Source organism: Ovis canadensis, chromosome 24, assembly GCF_042477335.2.
Source record: "Ovis canadensis isolate MfBH-ARS-UI-01 breed Bighorn chromosome 24, ARS-UI_OviCan_v2, whole genome shotgun sequence".
NCBI lineage: Eukaryota > Metazoa > Chordata > Mammalia > Artiodactyla > Bovidae > Ovis > Ovis canadensis.
This window is the reverse complement of record NC_091268.1, coordinates 25,516,790-25,539,127: the sequence shown is the minus strand read 5'-3', so window position 1 is coordinate 25,539,127 and position 22,338 is coordinate 25,516,790. Positions and strand designations below refer to the sequence as shown.

Genomic DNA, 22,338 nt, shown 5'->3' with positions numbered 1-22,338 from the left:
AGCAGAGATATTAGTTTGTCAACAAAAGTCCATCTAGTTAATGCTATGGTTTTTCCAGTAGTCATGTATGGATGTAAGAGTTGGATTATAAAGAAAGCTGAACACCAAAGAATTGATGCTTTTGAACTGTGGTGTTGGAGAAGATTCTTGAGAGGCCCTTGGACTGCAAGGAGATCAAACCAGTCCATCCTAAAGGAGACCAGTCCCTAGTGTTCATTGGAAGGACTGATGCTAAAGCTGAAGCTCCAATACTTTGGCCACCTGATATGAAGAACTGACTCATTGGAGAAGACCCTGATGCTGGGAAAGATTGAGGGCAGGAGGAGAAGGGGATGACAGAGGATGAGATGGTTGGATGGCATCACCAGCTCAATGGACATGAGTTTGAGTAAACTCCGGGAGTTGGTGATGGACAGGGAGGCCTGGTGTCCTGCAGTCCATGGGGTCGCAAAGAGTTGGACACGACTGAGCAGCTGAACTGAACTAAATCCAGTGAACCCACTCCTAGTATTCTTGCCTGAAGAATCCCACGGACAGAGGAGCCTGGCAGGCTACAGTCCATGGGGTCACAGAGAGCCGGACGCAACAGAAGGGACTTAACGTGCACGTGCAGGCACTACAGGCTGGGCTCCGGAGCGAGGGGCCCCTAACACGTGATCATGTTTCATTCACCCTCAGCCTGGGAGCCAGGAACCTCTGCAGCTCCAGATGGCTGCCTGAGGCATCCGGGAACCAGGATTCATCCCAGCTCTGCCAGCCCGCAAAGCCCTGGGCACTCAACCGCTGAGCTGTGCCGTCACTGGTGAAGCCCTATTCCCGCCAGCTGCAGCCGTTGGCAGGTCTCTTCCCCGAAAGCAGGTGGGTGGTCCCAAGAAGGAAGGAAGGGGCTGCCCAGATCCTCTGTGTGCCAGCTGCTGTGAGCATTGGGGCCAGTGACTCACAGCTGTCACCCCCACCCTGCTACCCGCTGCTCCACACACAGCCCGGAGGGACTGACACCGCCCCACTTCTGAGAACCTCTGCCTCAAAGAGCCACGTGCACCCAAATCCCCATCTCAGGCTCCGTTTCTGGGGAACCTAATCTAAAATGAGGTTATGTCTGATTTCCTCAACTTAGAATCTTCCCATACTCCCTCAGTCCTTCCAGAGTCTTGCCTCTTCGGCTCAGCCAGAGGGTCCTCCTCTGCCCCCTGCTGACCCCGCTCCTTGATTCTCAAAAGTGAAAGTGTTAGTCGCTCACACTTTGCGACCCCATGGACTGTAGCCTGCCAGGCTCCTCTGTCCTTGGAATTCTCCAGGCAAGAATACTAGAGTGGGTTGCCATGCCCTCCTCCAGGGGATCTTCCCGACCCAGTATTGAACCTGCATCTCTTGTGTCTCCTGCATTGGCAGGTGCGTTCTTGACCAGCTAAGCTGGCCCAGCACTTGGTAAGAAGAGGCAAGAACAGCTTCTTTGGACACTTTCTATAGAGGCGAGATTTCCAAGGTCTTCTTGTGCATTGCAAGTAGTCATTGAGTGTTGATTTGGCTGGGCATTTGGTAAGATGTTTTCTTGGTGCGTTAGAAAAATCCAACTCCCAGGACTCTGAGCTGGAGGTGAAAGGTGCAGTGACACAGTCTTTTCAGAGGAAAATGGAAAATCTAGGGAGCCTTAAAGGTCTCTGCAGCCACACCAACCTCAAGGCTGGTTAGGGCTGGCATGAGTAATGATTGTCAGGCAGGATAACTTGTTTGAGAAATGAACCAGAGCTTATTTTAGCTATTGAGTCATCACAGAAGAATGAGAAATATTTTCCCTCCCTTCACCTACCACCTCAAGGACCCTCAAGGTCTTTGCTTTCTAAAGAGTGGTGTTTGCCCTGGACTACTAGAGAATCAAAAAGGCACTTTTTTTTTTTTTTAAGTCTAGTACATAGTCAGGCTTCATCTAGCTGCAAATTACAGTCTCTGACTGAAATTAACTTACACTGAAGTAGAACATATTATTTTGTGCCCCTGGAAATTCAGGAGAGCAACAGCTTTAGGCATGGCTCGATCCAGGGGCTCAGGCAGGTGGTTGGGGATCTGTCTGTGTCTCTTGGCCATGCTTGCCTAATTGTTCACTGGGCTCTCTCCATTGGCTGGCAAAGATGGTGTATCACAGCCCCAGGGTTTCATCTCACCAGCCTAGTGAAGATTTCCTTTTAGGCTGGAGTTTTTTTGGCTCGGCTTAAGTCACATGCTCATTACTGAAGCAAGCACTGTGGCCAGCCTTGCTCAGTACTCAGGAACCTGGGGTGTGGCTAGGAAGGGAAGATTTGGCAGTAAAAGGAAGAGATATTGTGTACACCTGGGGCCTTAGGGGGATGGAACCAGGCTATCCAGGAGAGGCTTGTGGGAACTGTTTGTGGAAACAAGCTTCAGAATGGCAAAAGCCTGCCCCCTGGCAAGGAGAATCAGATCTAAATTGCATCAGACTTAGAAAAGCAAACTAATGAGACTTTTCTCACAAGTATTATGGAACTGACTCATACCATCTGGGGGAGTAAATCCTAAATTCTTGTTTGTTTCGTCACTAAATTGTGTCTGACTCTTTGTGACCCCACGGACTGTAGACAGCCAGGCTCGTCTGTCCATGAATTCTCCGAGCAAGAATACTGGAGTGTATTGCCATTTCCTTCTCCGGGGATCTTCCCCACTCAGGGATCCAACCTGCATCTCCTACCTTGGCAGGTAGATTCTTTACTGCTGAGCTACCAGGGAAGCCTCAAGTCCTAAATTCTGGGACTTTCCTCAATCAGCCTAGTCTCTAGAACTTCTGAGGAAGTGGCTAAGACCATGGGTATGGAGTTGACTCCTGGGCTTGAACCCTGGCTCTGCTACTGATTAGCTGTGTGACCTTGGGCAAGTTACTCAGTCTCTCTGTGCCTCCGTTTCCTCATCTGAAAAATAAGGACCATAACATTTCCTGCCTCATAGGACACAGTGACAATTAAATGAAGCTCTGAAAGAGTGGGTGATGTGCCCATATTTGTGGCTTCAGTTTGCACCAGCTCAAATGGCTCCAAGTTCTGGCCTCTACTGTCTCCAGTGCTTGAACGTAGCAGAAGCCTGTTGACTGTTTGTTGAATGAATGAATGAAAGGTTGAAAGGAAAGGTTTACTTCTTTCTGCTCAGAGCTCTGTCATTGGGTTCCTTCAGTCCACAACACAGAGGCATGTGGGCCTCCCAAGACTTGGTTCCTCCAAAAGCAGGCTCTGAAACAAGGGTTTGGATGAAAGTACAGGCATCCCTCAGCGATATTGTGAGTTTGGTTTCAGACCAAATGGCGATAAGGCAAACACCACAATAAAGCAAGGACTCTTGAGGTCCCTTGGGCTACAAGGAGATCAAATCAGTCAATCCTGAAGGAAATCAGTCCTGAATATTCATTGGAAGGACTGATGTTGAAGCTGAAACTCCAATACTTTGGCCACCTGATGTGAAGAACTGACTCATTGGAAAAGACCCTGATGCTGGGAAAGATTGAAGGGAGGAGGAGAAGGGGACGACAGAGGATGAGATGGTTGGATGGCATCACCAACTCGATGGACATGAGTTTGAGCAATCTCCAGAAGTTGATGATGGACAGGGAAGCCTGGCGTGCTGCAGTCCATGGGGCCACAAAGAGTTGGACATGACTGAGCGACTGAACTGAATTCTGAATTTTAAAATTTCCCAGTGTATATGAAAGTTATGTTTATATCACACTATAGTCTATTAAGTGTGCATTAAAATAACACTATGCTAAATAAAACAATATAGATACCTTAGTTTTAAAATACTTATTGCTGAGAGATGCTAACCATCTTCTGAGTCTTCAGTTGGTCATAGTAGTAACATCAAAGATCACTGATCACAGGTCACCATAACAAATAAAATGATCATGAAAAAGTGTGAAATATGGCAAGAAGTACCAAAACATGACACAGAGACTCTGAGGGAGTGAATCCCATCGGTAAAATGGTGCCAATAAATTTGCTTGATGTAAACCTTTGTTTAAAACAGCAAAATCTTACAATATCTGTGAATCACAAGAAAGCAAAACACAGTAAATTGAGGTGGTGGTATTGGTTAGTCCCTACATCATGTCTTGACTCTTTGTGACCCAACAGACTGTAGCTTGCTAGGCTCCTCTGTCTGTGGGATTTCCCAGGCAAGGATACTGGAGGGGGTTGCCATTCCCTTCTCCAGGGGGTCTTCTCAATCCAGGAATTGAACCCACATCTCCTGCGCTGGCAGGCGGATTCTTCACTGCTGAGCCACCAGGGAAGCCCCCAGTGTGTCTGTGCTTCTATTTAAGTCATCCCAGGAGACACTGTCATTGTATATGACCACACCAACTTTCAGAGGGCCTCATCCGCAGCTCCGTTTCACACTCGCCTTTAGGCTAATTCTAACCTGGAACTCATCACTTCATGGCCAATAGGTGGGAAAAAAAATGGAAACAGTGACAGACTTTATTTTCTTGGGCTCCAAAATCACTGTGGACAGTGACTGCAGCCATGAAATTAAAAGATGCTTGCTCCTTGGAAGAAAAGCTATGCCCAATCTAGACAGCGTATTAAAAAACAGAGACATCATTTTGTCAACAAAGGTCTGTATAGTCAAAGCTATGGCATTTTCCAGTAGTCATGTACAGATGTGAAAGTTGGACCAGAAAGAAGGCTGAAAGACAAAGAATTGATGCTTTTGAACTGCGGTGCTGGAGAAGACTCTTTTAGAGTCCCCTGGACAGCAAGGCGATCAAACCAGTCAATCTTAAAGGAAATCAACCCTGAATATTCACTGGAAGGACTGATGCTGAAGCTGAAGCTCCAATACTTCGGCCACCTGATGCAAAGAGCTGACTCACTGGAAAAGGCCTTGATGCTGGGAAAGATTTGGGGCAGGAGGAGAAGGGGGCAACAGAAGATGAGATGGTTAGATGGCATCACTGACTCGATGGACATGAGTTTGAGCAAACTCCAGGAGATGGAGGGAAGCCTGGCATGCTGCAGTCCCTGGGGTTGCAAAGAGTCAGACACGACTGAGCAACTGAATAACAAACCTGGACTCATATAGAGCAGGGATTCTGGGAAACTGAGTTCCCAGCTTAAATGCATGCCTGCATGTGTGCGGGGTTGCATGTGAGCATGCTCAGTCATGTCTGATTCTTTGTGACCCCACAGACTGCAGCCTGCCAGGCTCCTCTGTACATGGAATTTTCCAGGTAAGAATACCAGAGTGGGTTGCCATTTTTCCCTCTAGGCAGCTTAAGTGAGCTGACAGCAGTTTGCTCCATCCGTCTGTCCTACCTCCCCAGGTCCTCCAAAGCTGGGCAGCCAGGGCATCTTGGTTTCCCTCACATGACTTCTTATCCTCCCAAAGGACCTCCTTTTCAAAGAAAATGTAAGTGTCAGCCTCAAAATTCACAGCATCACTTCTGCTGTGTTCTACTGGTCAAAGCAAGTCACAAGGCCAGCCCACATTTGAGGGGTGAGGAAATAGATTCCACCTCTTGATGGTAGCTTCCCTTGTGGCTCAGTCAGTAAAGCGTCTGCCTACAGTGTGGGAGACGTGGGTTTGAGCCCTGGGTCAGGAAGATCCTCTGGAGAAGGAAATCGCGACCCACTCCAGTCCTCTTGCCTGGAAAATCCCATGGACGGAGGAGCCCGGTAGGCTACAGTCCATGGGGTCACAAAGATTCGGACACGACTGAGTGACTTCACTTCACTTCTTGATGGTAAGACTTGCAACATGCTGTGGTTTTTTTTTCTTTTCAACCTGTGTTTTCAATTGTAAGACACTAAACTGCCATAGTTGAAAACGTACTTTGATAAAAACATAAATGCACAACAACACTGAGTGTAAACGGAGCACCCCAGAAATGCATTGGGTACAACCTGTGCAGCTGTCCCGACAGCCCTGCTGATGCCACAGGATTCACCTACTTTTCTCCCCTTGCTGTGGTTGGCTCCTGTTATTTTATTTTTTAATATTTATTTATTCAGCTGTGCTGGGAGTTGCCGCAGGAAGGGTCTTCGAGTTTCTTTGTGGCATGTGGATGTTTCCGTTGCAACATGCAAACTGTTAGTTGGGACATGTGGAATCTAGTTCCCTGACCAGGGATTGAACCTGGGCCTTCTGCATTGAGAGGACAGAGTCTTAGCCACTAGACTAAGAGGGAAATCCCATGGCTTGTTATTTTTGAATGCCTACTGTCTACCCATTCAAAACGGGCACAGTAACTACCCCTATTCCTACCTGTATTTTAGTGGAATGACCCTCTAAAACTCCTAGTGTGGGCCTGTGCTTATGAACTCTGTCACCCTAGCCATAGTGATTGGCATGTGACCCAATGAGCTAGACCCATGAGATTCAGTCATAGGACTTTTGCTGAAATTCTTGGGAAACTCTGTCCAGCAGAGTTGCTTGGCAACGGGAAGCTTGGAACTGCTGGAGACTATCTTTGCAATCTTAAGAGAAAGGCCTGACTGAGAAGGAAATAGTGACGGTGGACAGTAGAGCCAAGAGATAGAGAGAGAGAGAGAGTCTCATGACAGCATCGGAACTCCTGGGTCCAGCCATACCTGAAGTCCTTCTCACGGTCATTCCAATCATGTAAAGCCTCTTTGATATAAGTTTCTATCCCTTGTAACCAAGAGATATTGTAATCTGAGAATGCTATACAGCTTATTTGGATCATGATGAGGATTAAATGTGCTATGATATATGAAATATGGGCCTCCTAGGGGGCCCATTAGAGGTCTGCTTTCAGGAATGTTTCTTCCCCTCTCCTTGACGGAACATAGTTCCAACTTAAAACCTGCTAAATGTATTAAACAATTTAGAACAGGCGTGGATGGCTTTCGCTGGTTGTAGAACAATAAACACACAGAACCCAAATTTTACATCACCCGCCTGTACTCTTGACACCCTGTATTCTTAATTTAAATTCTGAGAAGGCAGGCGAAAAGCGATTGCTTTAAATAAACCATGTGAAATGGGGCAAAAACAATCTCGAGAGACACCCGTTTTGTTTTCTCTGCAAGAGGAAAGAGGCGGGGGCGGCGGGGGTGGGGTGGTTGGTGGTGCAGTGCAAGGAGATGGAAAGCTATAAAGACGGCCTCCTCTGTCTGCACGGAATTAAAAAGAAGTTCACAAGTGTGAGGGTCTAGACTTGGCTCTCTCACGACTGCTTTCTCCTGGGTACACTCCAGCGCTCCCCGTCCCCCCCGCCCCCAACCCCGGCTCCCCAAGTTTGTTTTTCCTGGGCCTGAGCTTAGATGTCCGGCAGGCGGAGTGATCCTGGGACCGCACCCCACCCTGGCGAGCCTGGGGAGGCCTACGGCGGCTCCGGGTCTGCGTGTTTAGAAAAGCATTCGGGCTGATTGTTTATTCTGGGTCTACTGCCGGCCCGCGGGCGGCCACGCAGGGCCTTCCAGATGCTTCCAGCTGGGGTCTTGTAAATAGGCCATACTGCCCGGCCCACCGAAGCCCTCCTCCGCTGGTCCCCACCCCCACAGGCCACCAAAGCAGGTTGCCAAGAAGCCCCTCTGACCAAGGCTCCCTGCTGCTCACAGCTTTGGGGGGGCCCCCCCACCCGCCACCAACAGCTCTGACCCGGCGGTCGAGGGTCAGGGCTGGCTCGCAGACACGTTGTGTTTTGTTCTGTTTTACTTTGTTCTGTATTGTTTTAATTTGAGCTGGCTATGAAAACTCGGAAGGTTTCACAGGAAAGTCTGGATCCTGGTTTCTCTTTGGGAAAAAAGTGGCAATGTCTAGTGATACAGGGTTTGCCTTCCTATCCAGCAGACACTGGCTGCAGCGAAGGAACAGCCAGTCCCTTACGTGGTCCCTTATCTTAATTTTGATTGCCCCCAAAGCAGGCTCTGAGTGCAAAGAGTTTATTAGGGAGGGGATCCCGGGAAGCGCTGGGGGGAAACAGGGCAGGAGTGGGAAGGAGGTAGCTCAGGATGGCTGTGGGCAGCTGGGGCTCAGACCCTCTGGGCACATGTGGGAGTCATGCCGCCCGAGGGGCCAGGGAACTGCGGTGTCTCCTGCCAGCGCCTGTCCTTGGTAGAAGGCTGCGCCTGGGGTATTAGCGCCCTGCCACTGCCAGTTGGACCAAGAAAAAAGCTTAGAAAGTCACAAATGGGACTTTCCTGTTGATCCAGGGGTTAAGAATCCGCCTGGCAATGCAGGGGACATGGTTTGATCCCTGGTCCGGGGAAGATTCCGCATGCAGTGGCACAGCTAAGCCCTCGAGCCTCAACTACTGAAGCCCGCGTACCCTAGAACCCGTGCTCTGCAACAAGGGCAGCCACCACAATGAGAAGCCAGCACACCACAGCTAGAGAAAGCCTGCGTGCAGCAATGGATTCCCCATGCAAGCAAAAATAAATAGATTTTAAAACACCACTCAAACACACTAATTCTCCCACTTCAATTGGGTGTCCAGTAATTCCATTTTTTAAAAAAATATATATTTATTTGGGTCCCAGGATGTTCACTCGTGCGTGCAGGCTTTCTCTAGTTTCAGCAGCCAAAAATAAATGAATAGATTTTAAAAAGGAAAGTCCTGGATGGAGAAGCATCGTGTGCACTAATGGCAATGCCGTGTAGCACCCTTTAGATGGCCCTGCCCTCCTGCTTGCCATAGGCCCCCTGCTCTCTGTCTCTATCTCCCTGACAGGAGGCTATCATGCTTGTGCCAACTTAAAAAAGAACACACAATGTGAGAGTTTCGAGTTAAGTTTTGTTTGGGGACAAAATGAGGACTATAGCCAGGGAGACAGCACCTCAGATAAACTCTGAGAAACTGCTCCAAAGAGGTGGGGGGAGAAACCGTATAGCCGCGATGCTAGTGAAGGGGGAGGACGCGCAATGAAGCACTTATTTTTGCAGAACAAGGAGCAGTCATCACCGAGAAGGATTTTAGTGCTTTTCTAGGTAGGAGGAGATATAAGAATTGGACTCATAAAATCAGCTGCTGAAAATATCTGTCTGAAGACCTATCCTGCCAAGTTTTTCCCTGAGTCCAGAGTGCCTCATTTCTGCTCTCCACCTTGAACTCCTTTCAGAGGGTGTTGAGAATCAGTAGCTGCAGCAGCTCATGATTTAATCATTGTAGATGTAGATGGCAAGTGCCAATTTGTAGCTGACACTTGTACTGCTGATGTTTTTTTCTTTTTTCTTTTTACTACACACTACAAAATACTCTGCATGCTACACAAGACGCTGCATAATCTTCTAGCAGGGATAGAAGAACATGACTGAGTTGTTTTTCATCAATCAGGAAAACATTTGCTTAATCAATGTTCTCCAGACTCTTTGACACATAGTCATGGTTTACTCCAGAGACCCGCCTGTCTCTTTCCATCAAATACCACTGATATGAGTAATGGGCAGCCCTTTTCTCCTCGCCCCCGTTACTGAACCTGTGGATGCCCGCGGTGGCCATTCCCCGGGATGAACAAGCCCACGCCCATGAAGGCAATCCCAGGAAGAACCTCGAACCACGTCGCAACTCCGTTCCCCTCTTTCTATTTTTGTATTTTTAAAAATGTATTTACTTTTTTGTATTTATTTATTTTCTATTTTTTAATGTATTTTTTTTTAATTGAAGGATAACTGCTTTACAGAATTGTGTTGGTTTCTGCCAAACATCAGCATGAATCGGCCGTGGTGGTTTAGTCACTAAGTTGCAACCCTGTGGGCTGTAGCCCGCCAGGTTCCTCTGTCCATGGGATTCTCCAGGCAAGAATACTGGAGTGGGTTGCCATTTCCTTCACCAGGGATCTTCCTGACCCAGGAATTGAACCCCAGTCTCCTGCACTGTAGACAGATTCTTCTACCGACTGAGCTATGAGGGAAGCCACTACCTGTGGAATCAGCCAAAGGTATATATATGTCCCTTCCCTCTTAAACCTCCCTCCCACCTCCCTCCCCATTCCACCCCTCTAGGTTGTTACAGAGCCCCAGTTTGAGGTTCGAGTCATACAGCGAATTCCCATTAGCTATCTAAATTACATATGGTATTTTAAATTTCGATGTCACTCTCTCCATACATCCCGCCCTGTCTGTCCTCTTCCCATCTCCCGTCCCACCCCGCTGTGTCCAGAAGTCTGTTCTCTATGTCTGCGTCTCCACTGCTGCCCTAATAATTTCATCAGTACCATCTTTCAAGATTCCACATATATGCATTAGTATGCGCATCTAGTCAAGGCTATGGTTTTCCAGTGGTCATGTATGGATGTGAGAGTTGGACTGTGAAGAAAGCTGAGAGCCGAAGAATCGATGCTTTTGAACCATGGTGTTGGAGAAGACTCTTGAGAGTCCCTTGGACTGCAAGAAGATTCAACCAGTCCATTCTGAAGGAGATTGGTCCTGGGTGTTCTTTGGAAGGAATGATGCTAAAGCTGAAACCCCAGTATTTTGGCCACCTCATGCGAAGAGTTGACTCATTGGAAAAGACTCAGATGCTGGGAGGGATTGGGGGCAGGAGGAGAAGGGGACGACAGAGGATGAGATGGCTGGATGGCATCACCGACTCTACGGACCTGAGTCTGAGTGGACTCCGGGAGTTGGTGATGGACAGGGAGGCCTGGCGTGCTGCGATTCATGGGGTTGCAAAGAGTCGGAGATGACTGAGCGACTGAACTGAACTGAATTGATGCGTTATTTGATTTCTCTTTCTGACTTACTTCACTCTGTATAATAAGCTCTAGGTTCATCCACCTCATTAGAACTGACTCAAATGTGTTCCTTTTTATGGCTGAATAGTATTCTATTGTTTATATATAGCTTTCCTGGTAGCTCAGCTGGTAAAAAATCTGCCTGTATGCAGGAGACCCTGGTTTGATTCCTGAGTTGGGAAGATCCCCTGGAGAAGGGATAGGCTTCCCACTCCAGTATTCTTGGGCTTCCCTGGTGGCTCAGACAGTAAAGAATTCACCTGCAATGCGGGAGACCTAGGTTGGGAAGATGCCCTGGAGAAGGGAATGGCTACCCACTCCACTATTCTGGCCTGGACAATTCCATGGACGGAGGAGCCTGGAGTCCATGGAGTCTCAGAGAGTTGGACACAACTGAGTAACTTTCACTTTCACATTCATATATGTGGCACATCTTCTTTATCCATTCATCTGTTGATGGACATCTAGGCTGCTTCCATGTTCTAGTTAGTGTAAATAGTGCTGCAATGAACACTGGGGTACATGTATCTTTTTCAATTTTGGTTTCCTCTTATATGCCTAGTAGTGGAGTTGTTGGGTCGTATGGTGGTTTTATTCTTAGATTTTTAAGGAATCTCCATACCATCTTCCATAGTGGCTGTATCAATTTACATTCCCACCAACAGTGCAAGAGGGTTCCGTTTTCTCCACACCCTCTCCAACATTTACTGTTTGTAGACTTTTTGATGACGGCCATTCTGACTGGTGTAAGGTGATATTTCATTGTGGTTTTGATTCGCATTTTTCTAATAATGAGCGATGTTGAGCATCTTTTCATGTGTTTGTTAGCCATCTGTATGTCTTCTTTGGAGAAATGTCTGTTTAGGTCTTTCCCCCACTTTTTGATTGGGTTGTTTGTTTTTCTGGTATTGACTTGTATGAGCTGCTTGTGTGTTTTGGAAATTAATCCTTTGTCAGTTGCTTCATTTGCTGTTATTTTCTCCCATTCCGAGGGTTGTCTTTTCACCTTGTTTTGATTTTCTTATAGATGAGACCTGTCCCTCTGCCTAAATCACCTTCAAAAATAGGAGAGTAAAAAGCTAAGAATGCCCCATGTTTATAGGTACAGTCTGCTCACCTCTCCTGTTTCTGTGACTGGCCTGGTGCCTGATGGAGGCTGTGTTGGCAGCCTCGCACCCACAGAGCAAAGCCCTGTCATTCATGTGGTGAGCAGACCCCTTGGAGCATTGGCTTTCACCTGCTAACACCTTAGAACTCCTTCCTCTGAGCCCAGGGTGGTGGCCGGCTCTCAGCCCACATCCTCTCACCCATCCTCACAAGAGCCTTGGGGCCTCCCCAGAAATACCCCATCTCTCGGGAAGCACAGGCATTACCCATGTTTACTACCAGCAACAAAGTTATCTTGCTGTGAGCCCATCCATGCAACAAAGCCCAGAGGAACCCCTCAAACACACTGGTTCTCCCATTTCAACTGAATGTCCTGCAATTCAATTCTTTTTTTTTTTTCATATTTATTTATTTGCCTGCACAGTGTCTTCGTTGGGGCACGCAGGCTTTCTCTAGTTTCAGTGATCGGGGCCACCCTCTAGTTGCAGGGCACAGGCTTCTCTTTGTGCTGGCTTCTCTGGTTGTGGAGCATGGGCTCTAGGTGCGTGGGCTTCAGTACTTGCAGGGTGCAGGCTCAGTAGTTGTGGAGTACAGGCTTAGTTGCTCCAGCAGCCTATTGAGATCTTCCTGGACCAGGGATCCAACCTCCGTCCCCTGTGTTGGCAGGAGGATCCTTTACCACCAGGAAGTCCCAGCAATTCAGTTCTGACACTAACTAGTGCCACTAATTAGACTCCACAACTAGAATTAGACCCCCACAGGTTAAGGGCTCAGGCCCACAAGACAGTCCCTGCTTCAGACCCCAGCCATAAATGGGGTCCCCAGGTTACCTGCACTTCTGTCCCACCTCCTAGAGATTTGAGGGGTCTCACAATGCCCCCCATTCAGTTTGATCACTTGCTAGAAGGGCTCGCAGAATGCAGGAAAGAGCTGTCCTTACTATTACCTATTACCGTTTATCATAAGGAGACAGGTGAACCGGCAGATGAAGATGATGTGAGACACAGGGTCTGAAGGGTCCTGAGAACAGGGACCTCTAACCCCTTGGAGCTGGGGGTGTGCCACCCTCCCGGCACATGGATGTGTTTGCCAGCCCAGAAGCCCCCAGAACCCCATTATTTAGGGTATTTTTAAAATTGAGGTTTGAGTACACAGGCACAAGTGATTAAATCGTCAGTTGCTGGTGACTTAACTCAATCTTCAGCTTTTTCCCCAGTAGATGGGACTGAAAATTCCCATTCTCTAGGCACTTGGCTGTTTTTTCTGGCTACCAGCTCCCCTCCTGAAGCTTTTTAGCCCCAGTCCCTGGAGTTCCCATTAACAAACAAAAGACACTCTTATCACTCAGGAAATTCCAAGGATTTTAGGGGCTCTATGCCAGGAATGGGGCAAAGACCAAATAGATATATTTGGTATCTATAAAAATAGATATACATACATATATTTTATTATACCACACACACACACACATCTCTACTTATCGACTGAGTTGCTGCCCAGGCCATTCAGACGGCAGGGCAGAATGGGGATCCCAGAGTTGCTTCTCTTTCTGGGATCCCTGTTCCTTCCTTCTCCCAGCATGTAGGTTTACTGAGCATCCACTTTGTGCCAGGGCTGAGCTGCCCGGGTGGGGGTGGGGTGGGGGTTGGGCCAGGCCCCAACTGGTACCACTCTATGAGGTCCTGGAAGCCAAGCGTCCACTGGCATAAAGTAGCCACTGAAGTCCCTGCTGTGTCTAGACTAGGGAACTCCATAGAGACTAATGGCCAAGTCAGTGGTGGCCAAGGGCTGGGGAGAGAGGGGAGTGACTGCTAATTGGTTGTTAACTAAAACAGCCGGTTTCTGGGTTTTGTTTTTAACCAGCAAATGGGTTTATCCAGGAATAGCAAAGAATTGCAATTCAGGACAAGCATGTTACAGCTTGTAACCTATAACCAAAACTATAACCAAGTCCAGAGACACAAAGACAGGACCATTCTTTATCTATAGGCGAGAAAGGAGAGTTGAGCTGAGCTATTATAAACAAAGAGCTCATTGGAGGAAGCTGGGAGTTCTAAGTGTAGTGGCTTTTCATTGGCTGAGTTGTTGCAGCTTCTCATTGGCTGGGCAGTTGCCGGGCAAGGAGAAAATCTTCCTTCTTCTTCCTCCTGGCGTAGTAAGGTAACAACTTTCTTTCTGTTGGAGATGCAAGGTACATCTCTTCCTGTTTGGAGTCTGCAGATAGCAACGTGTGAGAGGGTGTGAGAGCTCCCCCTTCTTGCCATCCTGAATCCAACATAAAGGAGGTTTCATCTATTCATCAGGGTACTTGGGGTGATAGAAATGTTCCAGAACTAGGTAGTGGTGATGGTTGCATAATACGGTGACTGTACTAAAAGCCAGTGAATTGTTTAATTTAAAATGGTTGATTTTATGATGCATGAATTTTACTGCAATTTAAAACAATAAAATGATGAACTTAATATGAATAATGTATATTTTAACCCAATCTATCCAAAATGTTATTTTATTTATTTATTTATTAGAAAGATTTATTTTATATGTTTATTTTGACTGCACTAGGATTTTGTTGCTATGCACAGACTCTCTAGTTATGGGGAGCAGGAGCTACTCATTACGGTGGCTTCTCTTGTTGCAGCTTGTGGGCTCTGTGTTTGTGGCCTTCAGGATTAGTTGCTTCCATAGCATGTGGAATCTTCCCGGACCAGGAATCAAACACGTGTCCCCTGCATTGGTAGACGGATTCTTAACCACTAGACCACCAGGGAAGCCCCCTAAAATGTTATTGTTGGACCCTAAAATGTTATTGTTGGAACATGTAATCAGTATAAGAAGTTATGAATGAGATATGTTATATTCCTTTTTCCATGTAAAGTCTTTGGATTCTGGCACGTGTTGGGCACTGCACAACGGCTCCATTTGGACTGGCCACATTTCAAGTTTTAGCAGCCAAGTGGGGTTGGCTACTCCCTCGTCAGACAGTGAGGCTCTAGAAGGAAGCAAGGCTTCAGAGGAGCCACCAGAAAGTAAACTTCTCACTGAAAAGCCCCTCCCTTTGTGTGTGTGATTTGCTCATGGAGCCTCTGGAGTCTTGTCTGCTCTGGTCAGTCCTCCCTACCAGAGATGGGGAGAGTGGAGGGGGCTGAATGGAACCCCTTCTCCCAAAGAGATCCATGCCCAGAACCTATGAATGGGATCTTTGCAGATGTAATTAAGACCCTTGAGGGAATTCCCTGGGGGTCCAGTGGTAAAGGACTTGGTGCTTTCCCTGTCGTGGCCTGGGTTCAATCTCTGATCAGGAAACTGAGATCCTGCAAGCTGCGTACTTGCAGAAAAAGAAAAAAAAAATTGTAAAAAAAAAAAAAGGACTCTCAAGGGCATCCTGGATTATACAGGTGGGGGCCCCAAATCCAATGACAAGCATCCTTATAAGATGAAGAGAGGATGCAGATACAAAGATGATGGAGGCAGAGATTAGAGAGATGCAGCCACAAGCCAAGAGCACTCCAGGACTGCCAGGTAAGAGGGAAAAGGTTTCTCTCCACCCTCTTAGGGTCCCTGGCTGGGTGTGGAAGTTGAACGGACAAAGATGAACAGGAGAGAAGGACTCACGTTTGATTGAATTTTTGCTTGTATAGAGGAGTCTTTACAAGAGAATACAGACCAGAAGTGGTCAAAAACAGGAAGATTTTGTACCTTTGAGACAAAGAAACAAGTGAATTTGTGAAGAACGGGGAAGACGAAGGGGTTTGGGTTTGGGGTGGGAAGTGGAGAAATAACTAGGAAAAGGTGAGGTGAACAAACCTTGTTCAGATTTCGCGACCCCCAGTTCCCTGCCCGTGGTGATAAGAAAGCCCCCGCTTCCTCCTGGTACAGGGAGGCCATCTCTCCGATGGGAATTGTTTTCTCCTGTTGCGGAGAAGAAGGATAAGGTCAGGGCGATCTTTCTGCTTCTGCCTGAGCTCCATCAACTGGAAGACCCCAGAAGCTGGGAGAGGGGCAGGGAGAAGGTTCTCCCCACTGCCGAGCCTCTAGAAGGGACCAACCCTGCCAGCACTTTGATTTCAGACTTCTAGGCTCCGAGACTGAGAGAAAATAAATAAATGTCCGATTTTTAAAATTATATTTATTTATTTTCAGCTTTGCTGGGTCTTCGTTGCTGAGTGTAGGGTTTCCCTAATTGCAACAAGTGGGGGCTACTCTGGAGAGGTGGTGTGTGGGCCTCTCACTGTGACGGCTTCTCTTGTTGGGGAGCATGGTTTCTAGAGCGAGTGGGCTTCAGTCTTGGTGGCACGTGGGCTTAGTTGCCCTGAGGCATGTTGGATCCTCCTGGGCCAGGGATCAAACTTGTGCCCCCTGCATCTCAAGGTGGATTCTTAACCACTGGACCACCAGGGAAGCCCCATTTTTTTTTTTTTCAAAGCCACTCAGTTTGTGCTAACTGCTATGGCCATCCCAGGAAGGAAAAAAGAAAGTGAGAGACAGCTGTGTTCATGTTCCAAGCAGCATCCCTCCTGCTCCTTCCTAGGGTCAGTGCAAGCCTGGGCTTCAAATCCTGGGATCTGGGTTCAAACCCTGAACCTTGGAACCTAGGACCTCTTTCTGAACGTTTGTAAGCCTCAACCACCTCGTCTGTACAATGGAGATAAAAGTGCCCCCTGTTTTCTAGGGGTGTCATGGGAATGAGTGAGATGTGCAGGTAAATGCTGACCCCAGGGCCTGGCAGAGAGCGAAGGGACCCCCCCAGAGCGGCGATGTTCATCACTGCCATTGTCTCCATCTTGTTCAGTCGCTCAGTCGTGTCCAACTCTTTGCCACCCCTTGGGCTGCAGCACACCAGGCTTCCCTGTCCTTCACCATCTCCCACAGTTTGCTCAGACTCATGTCCATTGAGTTGATGATGCCAAACCAAACCATCTCATCTGTCATCCCCTTCTCCTCCTGTCCTCAATCTTTCCCAGCGTTAGAGTCTTAGAGATGAAGAAACTGAGGTTTAGCAAGTGAAGTGGCTTTGCCCAGTCATCAGACACCAGGAGTCAGGGAAAGGCTGGCTGTCTTGAGTCTGAATCCTGCTTTCTAGGACGCTCTCTCTGTTCAGCCGTTCCTCTAGCTCCCCATTCCCCACCCCACGCTCTGGTTCCACCAGCCAAAGCTGCCCAGGGTTACCTGTCTGCTCAGTCTGTCTGTGTACCATACCTTCCATCTCACTTTTTCTGTAAGACAGTGTCCTTCCTGCTCCTCCCTGCAGCAAACTCTGGCTTCAACCAGTGCTGCTTCCTCCAGGAAGCCTTCCCTGACTGCCTGCTCCTTCTGGGGGCTCTCCAAGGAGTCCATCCATGCTGAATCAGCAGGGTCCCTGCCCTCCAGGGGTTGGTAGTTGGAAGGGAGAATGTTACTCCACCTTTGCAATGCGTGCATGCGTGGTTAGTCATGTCTGACTCTTTGTGACCCTGCAAATCTAAATAGGCAGGACAATAGGGTCTGACCCCTCGAACCCAACTGTGACCAAATTACCCAGAAGAATGCAGCCCTGGGGACCTGCATCTGGCTGCATTGGGAGTTTCCCTGGTGACAGAGCGGCTCTGGCCTCTGCCCTTGTGAGCACCTTTCCTCTTTCCACCCCACAAGGATCAGAAGCGGAAACAAAAACAAGAATCAAGAATTCGGCTGGGAAAAAAAAAAAAAAAGAATTCGGCTGGGGATTTCCCTGGTGATCCAGTGGCTAAGACTCTGCACTCCCAATGAGGAGGGCCTGGGTTCGATGCCTGGTCAGGGAACTAGATCCCACATGCTGCAACTAAGACCCGATACAACCAAATAAATAAATAAAAATGTTAAAAATAAGAAAAGAGAACTCGTTTGGCTGGCCCTCTCATGGGAAGACGGCATCTCTGCCCTAGTTATGCCACCACACAGGGCAGCTTTTGCAATGACAAAGTTCCTCTGTGCCTCTCCAGGGAACAGGATTCTAGGATAATGGAGAGGGACTCTCAAAAGTCTCTGGGAGCCACAGGGAGGCTCCCAAATTGTGTCCGAAGACTTCTGCGCTAGGAAGGTGGAAGTGAAAGTCGCTCAGTCATGTCTGACTCTTTGTGGCCCCTTGGACTGTAGCCCACCAGGCTCCTCTGTTCATGGGATTTCCCAGTCAAAAATACTGGAGTGGGTTCCCATTTCCTTCTCTAGGGGATGATCCTTAGGGATCAAACCTACATCTACTGCATTGGCAGGTGAATTCTTTACCGCTGAACCACCAGGGAATCCGCAGGTGATCTGCGGTCCGAAGACAGTTCTCAAGAGAGATCTTGATTGACACTGGTTCTCATAGGAAAGACATCGGTGCTTTTCTGTTTCTCTTTTAATACTACTTTTTTGTGAGTAGGCACGTTGCTGTGCTGTGCTTAGTTGCTCATTCATGTCTGGTTCTTTGTGACCCCATGGACTATAGCCTGACAGGCTCCTCTGTCCGTGAGGATTCTCCAGGCAAGAATACTGGAGTGGGTTGCCATGTCCTCCTCCAGGGAATCTTCCCAACCCAGGGATCAAACCTACATCTCCCCCATTGCAGGTGGATTCTTTACTGTCTGAGCCACCAGGGAGGGTGGAACTGCTCCCAAACAGGGCTGACTCATCCCTGGGGCATTTTAGCTCCTCCTCACCTCCCCACCCTTCCCAGGGGCTCAGACAGACAGAGGAGTGGGGAGCATGGGTGGAGAAGCTGGTCGCCAGTTCTGAGCTGGAGGGGGAAATGGGAAGCTGGGGAGACCCTTCTGTTACTTGCTAGGGCTCTTCTGGGTTCCCGATCCAGGTCTGTCCTGCCTGGGCCTTGGGTAACTTTCTGTCCAGGTTTCCTGTGTCCATGAGAGTCCTGCCAGCTGGGTTGGTGCCACCACGCACTGGGCACGTGTATTCAGTTCTGACCACAGGTGGCCCCACAAGATGTTAGCCAGCTCTTCCCATAGAAACTTCCTGGGGGTTGCCTATGGCCCTACCTCCCTCATTCTCTACCTGCCTTGCGGAAAACGCAAGGGGATGGCTAGGGAGGAGCCTCCCCACCGACCTGAGCACCGCCCCCTGCTAGGCAACCCCAGCTCCAAAGAATGAGAGGACACCAGAGTCCAAGGCCACCCAGTTCCCAGAGTCACAGCGTCTGACTTACCGTGCTGGCCTTGTGCAAGATACACTCTTCCAGTTTCGGCTGTGTGGGCAGTGCTCTGAGATCCTCAGGCTCCAAGGCTGGGTTTCTGTCCTCCCCACAGCCATGTGGCCGTGCTGGGCACCCACCGGCAGAGAAATCTCTTACCCAGGCCAGGGGGCGATTTCAGAGCTTCCAGGAGACGAAGAGGCCTTTGCGATGATACCAACATGTGTGTGTGTGTAGGAGCAGGGGGAGTGCTCTCTTACTTCCCATCCTGCTCAGCAGACAAAAGGCCTGGGGGAAGTTTGGTCCTGATTAGTTGCTAGTTTAATAGCTGTTTCCAGGCAATGGTGGGTGGCAAAGAGCTTTTACAGACATGCCCTCTGAGGGCAGGATTGCTAGAGTTAGCAAGGAAAAAGAGATGCCTAGTTAAATTTGACTGACGGGGAACTAACAGGTGATTTCTTTAGTGTAGGTGTATCCCATGCAATGTTTGGGGGCATACTTATGCTAAAAAGATTTCATTGTTTGTTTCTTTGTTTGATCTTAGCCCTGGGGATATTTTTTATTCATTGTTTATCTGATGTTCAAATTTAACTGGGTATCCCCTATTTTTTTTCTGGCAATCATATCTGGGAGGTAGGAGAGTCCACAAATTTGGGAGCTCTTACTCTCTTGACTTCTCCTTCCTTCCCGACCCTGTTAGATTTAGTTATCTGTATGGGGAGTGTCTAAGTGTTTCAATCAGGACTGACATTGTAATGAGGTCTTGCTGTGTCCCCCACATACAAACTGGCCACTGATTCCCATCCCCCCAGCTCCATTCAAGAATAAGGCCCTGGCCACCTGAGCCAGGTGGTTCTCCTTCTGGTACATAATGGGTGACCCCAAATGGGTATACACACAGCATGACTCTGAGGAGAGGCGCCTCAGCAGTTGTGCAGTGCACAGCCTGCACAACCGTCTGCAGCAACCCTGCTCCCACTTCTAGATTTTCACCACCAGCAATTTTCTGTTTCTCATTTACTTCTGAAATGGGTGGCCCAAAGACATCATCCCGTTCCCCCCTCTATCCAACTGCCTCTATCCAAAGAAAACTCAAACCATCCGGGAAGGCAGTGCAGCAATGCTGAAAAACGGTTGAGCGCCCAGGCTGTGCACAGAAGGGCTTTTGATTCTTGGGACCGATCTAGCATCTGCTGAAGGGGCACTCCCTTCCCGCTGCCCAGGGTGCCAGCCGGGGCTCAAGGCACTGGATTAGAGGTTTCCTGCCTGCCTGCCTGCCTACCACATCCTTTCCCGCTCCTAGCCTTGGCCCCCGCCCCACCCTCCCCGGACCTAGGCGTAATTTTAGAAATGTAATAGATGCTGCTATGCACATTCTTGGCCTGGAGCCTGTGGGGGCAGGTCTGAAAAGAGTACAGACTTTTTTCCCCAGGCCATGTTGATCGAGATCCTCTGTTTTCCCCCAGGGACAGGTTTCTGAGGGGCCATTGTACAGGGATAAGCCCCCCCACACACACTTGCTTCTTTGGGGAGTCCCCTTACCCCATCCCACCCAGGCTGGATTACTTTGCAGGGTCAGTGCCAGCTTCTCTTTGACTTTCCTGAGGTCCTCAAAGCCACCAGGAGCAGTGGGGACTACAGGGAGTGGAGCACAGGTTCAAGGGTCCCAGGTGATGGGGGCCATGAGGACCTCTTTGCAGACCACTGGGGTCATTTGGTCTCCTGGAGCTATAAGTGATAGACTGGGCCCTCTGGGTCTAGGGAAAGAAGGCTGGCCCAATTTTAGGACTGGGGGCCAGGACAACAGTGAGCGCTTTTGCTTTTCCCAGGGCAGGAAAGCCTACGTGATTTTGATTCCAAAGAATTGTCCCATTCCTGGAATGGATGCTCTCGAGGTTTCTGGAATGAATGAGAAATGGCTTGCGGGGGAGACACACCCAGAGTCTAATGTCCAGTGACTAACGTTTATAGTGCTCTCAAATGGCAGGCTCTGGGCTACATGCTTTAGCTTCTTCAACTTCCCCTGAACCCTAGCAGATGGGCGAGGACTGTGGATGTACCCATTTAACAGATAAGGAAACTGAGGCTCTGGGAGGTGAAGTGATTTGTCCATGGTCATGCAGCCAAGCAGTAGCACAGCCCACACTACTAAAGCCTGAATCCTCTGCCTTGGGAGTATCCCTCGACTCGGTCTTTATTTTATTTTCCAACAGTTTTATTGAGACATCATTCACATACCAAACAATTCCCCATGTATTTATTTATCTGGCTGCCCTGCATCTTCACTGCTGTGTGCATGCTTTCTCTAGTTGTGGTGAGTGGGGGCTACTCTTCATTGAAGAGCACAGACTCTAAGCATGCAGGCTTCAGTAGTTGTGGCTCATGGACTCTAGAGCGCAGGGTCAATAGTGTGGCACACGGGCTTAGCTGCCCTGTGGCACGTGGGATCTTCCCAGACCAGGGATCAAACCTGTGTCCCCTGCATTAGGAGGTGGATTCTTAACCACTGGACCACCAGAGAAGTCTCGATTCACCCATTTAAAGCGTACAGTTCAATGACTTTTAGTACACAGAGAGTTGTGCAACCATCACAGTTTTAGAACATTTTCATCATCTGCGGAGGACACCCTGCCCCCTTTAGCTATTACCCCCCACTTCCCCCACCCCCTACCCCCTACCCCTCAGCAACCACAACTCTACTTTATGTCTCCAGCTTTGCTGATTTTGGACATTTCATGTCAACAGAATCGTACATTATGTGAGCTTTCGAGTTTGGCTATTTTCACTGCCCGTGATGTTTTCAAGATTCATTCATGTCGTAGCATGAAGCAGCCTTCATTGCTTTTAGGGCTGAATAATATTCCATTTGTGTGAGTAGACAGTGTTTCTCCCCTCATTTGTGGATGGCTATGTGGGTTGTTTCTACCTTTTGATTATTGTGAACAATGCTATTATAAACATCCACATACACGTTTTCAGTTCTCTCAGGAGTCCCCCAGTCTTAAGTAAGCTGTTCAGATGCCCACCTATGGGCATTTTCATGCTCAGATTCCCCGACCTGGGATCCCAGCTGCCTAGTCCAGCCTGAGTGCAGAACCCAGCTTACGGTCCAATGTCTTGCAGTGACCACTCCCTGCCCCTCTCTGTCCTGTCGCCCGTGTGCTGTGTGACCTTGGTCCACGAGCTCAGCCTCTCTGGACCCCAGTGCCTTCATCTGTAAAGTGGGGATCTAATTATGGCTCTATGGGGCTGCCATGAGGATTGAGATGGTAAGAGCTCTAGGGGCAGAAAGCCTGGAGGAGGTGGTGGGGTGGGTGTTTGTTCATCCCTTACGCCAACTCTTCTCACCCTGCCAGCTACCGCCCTGAAGAAGTCCCTGGCTGCTGTCCTAAA

The 22,338-nt window shown here is 48.7% G+C and overlaps 1 protein-coding gene across 1 annotated transcript in view; it reads left to right on the top strand.

Annotated features, from left to right (window-relative positions):
* Window positions 1–5,536: 5,536 nt before the first annotated feature.
* The window catches only part of LITAF (lipopolysaccharide induced TNF factor), a 77,299-nt gene continuing 60,497 nt past the window's right edge, over window positions 5,537–22,338 (top strand). The window contains exon 1 of the mRNA XM_069569969.1: window positions 5,537–5,743. The gene's annotated coding sequence lies outside the window, so the exon portion shown is untranslated. The remainder of the gene's footprint in view (window positions 5,744–22,338) is intronic.